This window comes from Cryptomeria japonica, unplaced genomic scaffold, assembly GCF_030272615.1.
Source record: "Cryptomeria japonica unplaced genomic scaffold, Sugi_1.0 HiC_scaffold_54, whole genome shotgun sequence".
In the NCBI taxonomy this organism is placed as follows: Eukaryota; Viridiplantae; Streptophyta; class Pinopsida; order Cupressales; family Cupressaceae; genus Cryptomeria; species Cryptomeria japonica.
The window spans coordinates 569,275-577,500 of record NW_026728876.1 but is presented as its reverse complement, the minus strand read 5'-3'; the positions used below and the strand labels follow the sequence as shown (position 1 = coordinate 577,500).

The following is an 8,226-nucleotide window of genomic DNA, read 5'->3' as shown; positions in this document are numbered from 1 at the left end:
GCGCGAAGTTGGAAGTTGGGTTAATTGCCCGGGCGCGCACCTTCGCCAGGGTGGGCACCTTGGTGCGCACACCTTGGCTGGGCTGCGCACCAGGGCGGGCTCAAGATGGCACCAGCATTCCCTTTTTCTCACTATCTTTCAAAACGGAAATTTTAAAATCTCGTTTTTTTTTTGCCTTTTATGGAAATTAGTGAAGGCATCGCATCAAAGGTGCGCACCTCGCTGCCCACCTTGGTGTGCTCCGAGGTGCCCACCACGGTGCGCAACGCCGGTGCGAACCCGGGAGCGCCCCGATGTGTGCTCCAAGGTGCGGCGTGCACGAAGTCGGACCCCGGTTTGCCCCGGGTGCGCACCTCGCGTGCACCTTGGTGCGCACACCTTGGCTGGGTTGCGCGGCCTGGTGGGCACCATGGTGCGCACCAAGGAGCGCTCCGAAGTGTGCTCCAAGGTGCGGCGTGCACGAAGTCGGAGCCCGGTTTGCCCCGGGTACGCACCTCGCGTGCACCTTCGCCGGGGTGGGCACCTCGGCTGGGTTGCGCGCCCTGGTGCGCACCAAGGAGCGCTCCGAAGTGTGCTCCAAGGTGCGGCGTGCACGAAGTCGGAGCCCGGTTTGCCCCGGGTGCGCACCTTCGCCGCGGTGCGCACCATGGCGTGCACGAAGTCGGAGCCCGGTTTGCCCCGGGTGCGCACCTCGCGTGCACCTTCGGCGGGGTTGCGCGCCCTGGTGGGCACCATGGTGCGCACCAAGGAGCGCTCCGAAGTGTGCTCCAAGGTGCGGCGTGCACGAAGTCGGAGCCCGGTTTGCCCCGGGTGCGCACCTCGCGTGCACCTTCGGCGGGGTTGCGCGCCCTGGTGGGCACCATGGTGCGCACCAAGGAGCGCTCCGAAGTGTGCTCCAAGGTGCGGCGTGCACGAAGTCGGAGCCCGGTTTGCCCCGGGTGCGCACCTCGCGTGCACCTTCGCCGCGGTGGGCACCATGGCGTGCACGAAGTCGGAGCCCGGTTTGCCCCGGGTGCGCACCTCGCGTGCACCTTCGCCGGGGTGGGCACCTCGGCTGGGTTGCGCGCCCTGGTGCGCACCAAGGAGCGCTCCGAAGTGTGCTCCAAGGTGCGGCGTGCACGAAGTCGGAGCCCGGTTTGCCCCGGGTGCGCACCTCGCGTGCACCTTCGCCAGGGTGGGCACCTCGGTGCGCACACCTTCTCAATGTTTTCTTGCCTTTTCTGGAAATTGGTGAAGGCAGCGCATCAAAGGTGCGCACCTCGGTGTGCTCCGAGGTGCGAACCCGAGAGCGCTCCGAGGTGCCCACGAAGTCGAAAGTCGGGTTAATTGCATTGTTTTCCCCGGGTGCGCTCCGAGGTGCGCAACATCGGCGCGCACCAAGGAGGGCTCCGAAGTGTGCTCCAAGGTGCGCACGATGGCGTGCACCTCTGGTGCGCACGATTCGGAGCTCGGTTTGACCGGGGTGCGCACACCTTGGCTGGGTTGCGCACCTTTTGTGCGCTCCAAGGTGCGCACGAAGTCGGAGCTCGGTTTGCCCCGGGTGCGCACCTTCGCCAGGGTGCGCACCTTGATGCGCACGCCTTGGCTGGGCTGCGCACCTTGGTGGGCGCCATGGTGCGCACCTTTCGTGCGCTCCAAGGTGCGCACGAAGTCGGAGCTCGGTTTGCCCCGGGTGCGCACCTTGGTGGGCGCCATGGTGCACTCCGAGGTGCCCAAGATTGGTGCGCACCAAGGAGCGCTCCGAAGTGCGCTCCAAGGTGCGCGCGAAGTCGAAAGTTGGGTTAATTGTCCGGTTTGCCTCGGGTGCGCACCTTGCGTGCACCTTCGCCAGGGTGGGCTGGGCTGCGCACACCTTGGCACCCGCGTTTCCTTCATTTTAAATTTTTTTTTTTTACAATCTCTCAAGTGGGAAATTCTATAATCTCAACTTTTTTTGCCTTTTCAGGAAACTTTTGAATGGAGCGCATCATTGGTGCGCTCCGAAGTGTGCTCCAAAGCTCTCTCCAGCTGCGTGCACCTGCCCCGGCCGCGCACCCGGCCCCGCCCAGCTTCGCTCACCTGTCCCGGGCGTCTGGTGCGGAACCTTAGAGTAAGAAACATCACCGTGCACCTTGGCCAACGTGCGCGACTCGACCGAGCGCGCACTGGCCGAGGTGCACACCGATTTCACCTGGGTGCGCGCGCAGCACCTCGGGCGCACCGGGGTGCGCGCACAACGCCCGGGTTGCACCGTGGCCTGTGTGCTCGGGGCGCCTCGGGTGCGCGCTCGGTGTCGCCCCCCGCGCGCGCGGTAGTGCGGGCAGCGCACCCCGGCCCGGCCCGGCCCCGACGAGAACGCAAACGGGCAAAAGGTTTATTCAAATAGCATTGCGACGCCCGGCGAAAAACTAAAAAAGGGTGCAACACCGGGACTTCCCGGGAGGTCACCCATCCCAGTACTACTCCGGCCCAAGCGCGCTTAACTGCGGAGTTCTGATGGGATCCGGTGCACTAACGCTGGTATGATCGCACCCGTTATGAGCTTGTCGCAGTGTGTACTTAGCAAACCGCGACCCACGTGCGAATCCACCCCGGCCACCCACCCCCGTCGAGGTGCACACCCTCCCTCGCGAAGTGCGCCCCGTTCGCCAAGTGTGAGCCCTGCCCGGGTGCGCGCACCTTGCTAGGGCGTCGGGTGTGCACCCGGCCCGGCCTACGTGCGTGCACCTGGAGGGGGCGTCGTGTGCGTGCAGTGTCCCGTCTGCAACGCGGTGCCCACACACCACCTCGGGCGCAACGACCTGCGCTCACATGTGGGCCGAGTGCACCTTGGTGCATGTTCGGGGCGCCTCGGGTGCACGCTCGATCTTGCCCCGGTGCACCAAGGCGCTCGGTTTGCCCCGGGTGCGCACTTGGTGCAAGGTGGGCACCCAAAATAGGGATCAAGCACCAAAACACAAGTTTCGGGATGCAAAATGGGACCCAAGGACCACAAATGCGTTCCAAGACCCATGATGGGTCCACGAGAACAAAAATGTGTTCCGAGACTTAATAAACAAATATTGGGTTTTAGGAGAAGAAACATGCTCTGATGCCCAAAACGAGAATCGACCCCGAAAAGGCCACAGGCCAAAAGTGGGATGCGAGACAAAAAAAAATGGGACCCGAGGACCAAAATTGGGTTCCCAGGTCGAAGACAGGGCAACCGGACAAGAAACGACCTCTAAGGCTCGAAATGAGTCCCGACGACTAAAACTTGACAAGAAGCACCCATCAGGCACCCAACTCGACACCCATGGGATGCCGACCCACCCGGGCTTCCACCTAGCACACCTTGGCACCCACCCACCCTCGCACCCAACCTCGCACCCAACTTAGCACCTTTGAACCCACATTGGCACTCACCCTGACCCTGGCACCTTGGAACCCACATTGGCACTCACCTTGACCCTGGCACCCACCTTTGCACTCACCTTGGGACCCACCCTGGCTCCCACCTCGGCACCCACCCAGACACCCACCTTGGTTCCTTGGCACCCACCTTGGATCCTTGGCACCCACCCCGACACCCACCTTGGCACGCAACTTGGCTACTTGCCACCCACCTTGGCTCCTTGACGCCCACCCCGACAACCACCCCGTGACCTACCCTGGCTAGGGTTGGTGCACACCCACCCTGGTGCCCACCTTGGCACCCACCCTATGACCCACCTTGGCACGCACCTTAGTACCCACCCCGTTACCCACCCTAGGACCCACCCCGTGACCCACCTTGGCCAGGGTGGGTGCACCCACCCTGGTGCCCACCTTGGCACCCACCCATCCTAGCACCCAGCCTGTGACCGGGCTTGGAACCCAACCTTGCACCCGCACCCGTCTTGGCCAGTGTGGGTGCGCACCCATCCTGGCACCCACGTTGTGACACACCCTTTAACCCACGCACCCTAGCACCCACGTTGGCACCCACCTTGGAACCCAACCTAGCAACTTGGCACCCACCCCGTGACCCACCTTGGCATCCACCATAGCAGTCGCCGACTTGGCACCCACCTCGGCACCCACCTTGACACTTGTGGACCCACCTTGCCACTCACCCTAGCATCGACCCATCCTAGCACCCACCCTGGCACCTTTGCACCCTAGCACTCACCCATCCTAGCACCTAACCTGTGACCCACCTTGACACTCACCCTCGCACCCACCTTGGAACCCAACCTAGCACCCACCCACCCTGACACCAACCCTAGCACCTACCCACCCTTGCACCCACCCTGTGACCCATCTTGGCACCCACCCATCCTACCACTCAACCTATCACCCACCTTCTCACCCACCTTGGCATCCACCTTAGCACCCACCCACACTGGCACCTTGGCACCCACCTCGGGCAAGGTGGGTGCACACCCACCCTGGCACCCAATTTAGAACCCACCGAGCATGTTACCCACCTTGGCACCCACATTGCAGCCCACCCTAGTACCCACCCTATGACCCACATTGGCATCCACACCCTAGCACCCAGGCACCTCGACACCCGCCTTGACACCCACCCTAGCACTGAACCTGTGACCCACCTTGGAACTCACCCTAGAACCCACCCACCCTGTGAACCACCTTGGCATCCACCTTAGCACCCACCCACCTTGGCACCCACTCTAGCACTCACCCATCCTAACACCCAACTTGTTACCCACCTTGGCACCCGCCCTCGCGTCCACCTTGAAACCCACCCTAGCACCCACCCACGCAGGAGCCCACCTTGGCACCCAACCTAACACCCACGCATCCTGGCACCCAACTTGTGACCCACCTTGGAACCCACCCTAGTACCCACCTTTGAACCCACTATATCACCAACCCACCTTGGCACCCACCCTATGACCCTCTTTGGAATCCACCCTAGCACGCACCCACCCTGGCACCCACCATGGAGCGCACCCTAGCACCCACCCACCTCGGCACGCACCTCAACACCCACCTTGGTGTGCGCACTGCGCCAACCTCTCAAAGACCCTATGTGGTGCGCTCCAAAGTGTACACCTTTGGTGCGCTCCAAGGTGCGCACCTTTGGTGCACACCGAGGTGCACACCAAAGTGTGCACCGAGGTGAGCACCAAAGTGCACTCCAGGGTGCACACCAAGGCGTGCACCTTTGGTGCGGTCAATGCAAACGAATTCGGAAGTTGGGGTCGATGTCCTAATCGCTGCTGCAGACTACACGTATGAGAATCGGACAAATAGCTTTATATAGGGGAGGTGTTGCGTTTGATGGGTCGACTCCCCTGGTTGTGTGCACTGCACCAACTTCAAAGACCCTGTCTTGTTTAAGAAGTCAAAAGTTGGGGTGGATGTCCTAATCATTGCTGCAGTCTACGCATGTATGAGAATCAGACAAATAGCTTATATAGGGGAGGTGTTGCATTCGGTGGGTTGACTCCCCTGGTTGTGCGCACTGCGCCAACCTCAAAGACCCCGCATAGCAGAAGAAGTCGGAAGTCGGATTTTGGTGAGCACCAAGGCGTGCACCTTTGGTGCGGTCAACGCAGACGAATTCAGAAGTTGGGGTGGATGTCCTAATCGTTGTTGCAGGCTACACATGTATGAGAATCAGACAAATAGCTTATATAGGGGAGGTGTTGGGTTTGATGGGTCAACTCCCTTGGTTGTGCGCATTACGCCAACCTCAAAGACCTTGTTTTCGTTAAGAAGTCAAAAGTTGGGGTCAATGTCCTAATGGCTCCTGCAGGCTACACATGTATGAGAATCGGACAAATAGCTTATATAGGGGAGGTGTTGGGTTTGATGGGTCGACTCCCCTGGTTGTGCGCATTACGTCAACCTCAAAGACCTTGTTTTCGTTAAGAAGTCAAAAGTTGGGGTCGATGTCCTAATTGCTCCTGTAGACTACACATGTATGAGAATCAGACAAATAGCTTATATAGGGGAGGTGTTGGGTTTGATGGGTTGACTCCCCTAGTTGTTCGCATTACACCAACCTCAAAGACCTTGTTTTCGTTTAGAAGCCGAAAGTTGGGGTCGATGTCCTAATTGCTCCTGCAGGCTACGCATGTATGAGAATCAGACAAATAGCTTATATAGGGGAGGTGTTGGGTTTGATGGGTCGACTCCCCTGGTTGTGCGCATTGCGCCAACCTCAAAGACCCTGCATTGCGGATGAAGTCGAAAGTCAGAGTTTGGTGTGCTACAAGGTGTGGTCGAAGGTGCTCACCTAGGTGTGCACCTTTGGAGCACAGGAAAAGTGCCCTCCAAAAGTGCGCACCTTTGGAGTGCACAAAAGTGCCCTCCAAAAGTGCGCACCTTTGGAGCGCAGAAAAGTGCCCTCCAAAAAGTGCCCTCCAAAAGTGCGCACCTTTGGAGCGCAGAAAAGTGCCCTCCAAAAGTGCGCACCTTTGGAGCGCAGAAAAGTGCCCTCCAAAAAGTGCCCTCCAAAAGTGCGCACCTTTGGAGCGCAGAAAAGTGCCCTCCAAAAGTGCGCACCTTTGGAGCGCAGAAAAGTGCCCTCCAAAAAGTGCCCTCCAAAAGTGCGCACCTTTGGAGCGCAGAAAAGTGCCCTCCAAAAAGTGCCCTCCAAAAGTGCGCACCTTTGGAGCGCAGAAAAGTGCCCTCCAAAAAGTGCCCTCCAAAAGTGCGCACCTTTGGAGCGCAGAAAAGTGCCCTCCAAAAAGTGCCCTCCAAAAGTGCGCACCTTTGGAGCGCAGAAAAGTGCCCTCCAAAAAGTGCCCTCCAAAAGTGCGCACCTTTGGAGCGCAGAAAAGTGCCCTCCAAAAGTGCGCACCTTTGGAGCGCACAAAAGTGCCCTCCAAAAGTGCGCACTTTTGGTGCGCACCAAGGCGCTGGTTCGGTCGTTGCAGGCGAGTTCGGAAGTTGGGGTCGATGTCCTGAGCGGAGGTGCAAACTACACAGGTGTCGGAATCGGACAAATAGCTTATATAGGGGAGGTGTATGCTTCGATGGGTCGACTCCCCAGGTTGAGCGCACCGCGCCAACCTCAAAGACCCTACGGTATGGATGAAGTCGGAAGTTGGGTCCGATGACCAATTCGATTAGTAGGTATGCTCATGAGGTCGGAATTTGGGTCCGATGACCTGCCATGTGCAGGAAGGCGAATGTTGACACTGTGCGTTGCAAGGTGCACACCAAGGCGCTGGTGCGGTCTTTTTAGTCGAGTTCGGAAGTTGGGGTCGATGTCCTGATCGGAGGTGCAAGCTACACAGGTGTGGGAATCGGACAAATAGCTTATATAGGGGAGGTGTATGCTTCGTTGGGTCGACTCCCCGGGTTGAGCGCACCGCGCCAACCTCAAAGACCCTACGGTATGGATGAAGTCGGAAGTTGGGTCCGATGACCGATTCGATATGTAGGCATACTCGCGAGGTCGGAATTTGGGTCCGATGACCTGCCACGTGCAGGAAGGCGAATGTTGGCACTGTGCGTTGCAAGGTGCGCACCAAGGCGCTGGTTCGGTCGTTGGAGGCGAGTTCGGAAGTTGGGGTCGATGTCTTGATCGGAGGTGCAAACTACACAGGTGTGGGAATCGGACAAATAGCTTATATAGGGGAGGTGTATGCTTCGTTGGGTCGACTCCCCGGGTTGAGCGCACCGCGCCAACCTCAAAGACCCTACGGTATGGATGAAGTCGGAAGTTGGGTCCGATGACCGATTCGATATGTAGGCATACTCGCGAGGTCGGAATTTGGGTCCGATGACCTGCCATGTGCAGGAAGGCGAATGTTGGGACTGTGCGTCGCAAGGTGCGCACCAAGGCGCTGGTGCCGTCGTTGCAGTCGAGTTCGGAAGTTGGGGTCGATGTCCTGGTCAGAGGTGCAAACTACACAGGTGTGGGAATCGGACAAATAGCTTATATAGGGGAGGTGTATGCTTCGATGGGTCGACTCCCTGGGTTGAGCGCACCGCGCCAACCTCAAAGACCCTACAGTATGGATGAAGTCGGAAGTTGGGTCCGATGACCGATTCGATACGTAGGCATATTGGCGAGGTCTGAATTTGTGTCCGATGACCTGCCATGCGCAGGAAGGCGGAATTTGGGTCCGATGACCGAGTTGATGGCGTGCCATGCGCAGAAAGGCGGAATTTGGGTCCGATGACCGAGTTGATGTTGATGGCCCGCCATGCACAGGAAGGCGGAATTTGGGTCCGATGACCGATTTGAAGGCGTGCCATACGCAAAAAGGCGGAGTTTGGGTCCGATGACCGAGTTGATATTGA

General features: G+C 59.1%; 1 non-coding gene across 1 annotated transcript; it reads right to left on the bottom strand.

The window, feature by feature from the left end:
* Positions 1-2,394: 2,394 nt before the first annotated feature.
* Positions 2,395-2,513, bottom strand: LOC131862964 (5S ribosomal RNA). Its single transcript, XR_009361899.1, has one exon. It is a non-coding gene; the product is annotated as a 5S ribosomal RNA (ribosomal RNA).
* Positions 2,514-8,226: the final 5,713 nt, after the last annotated feature.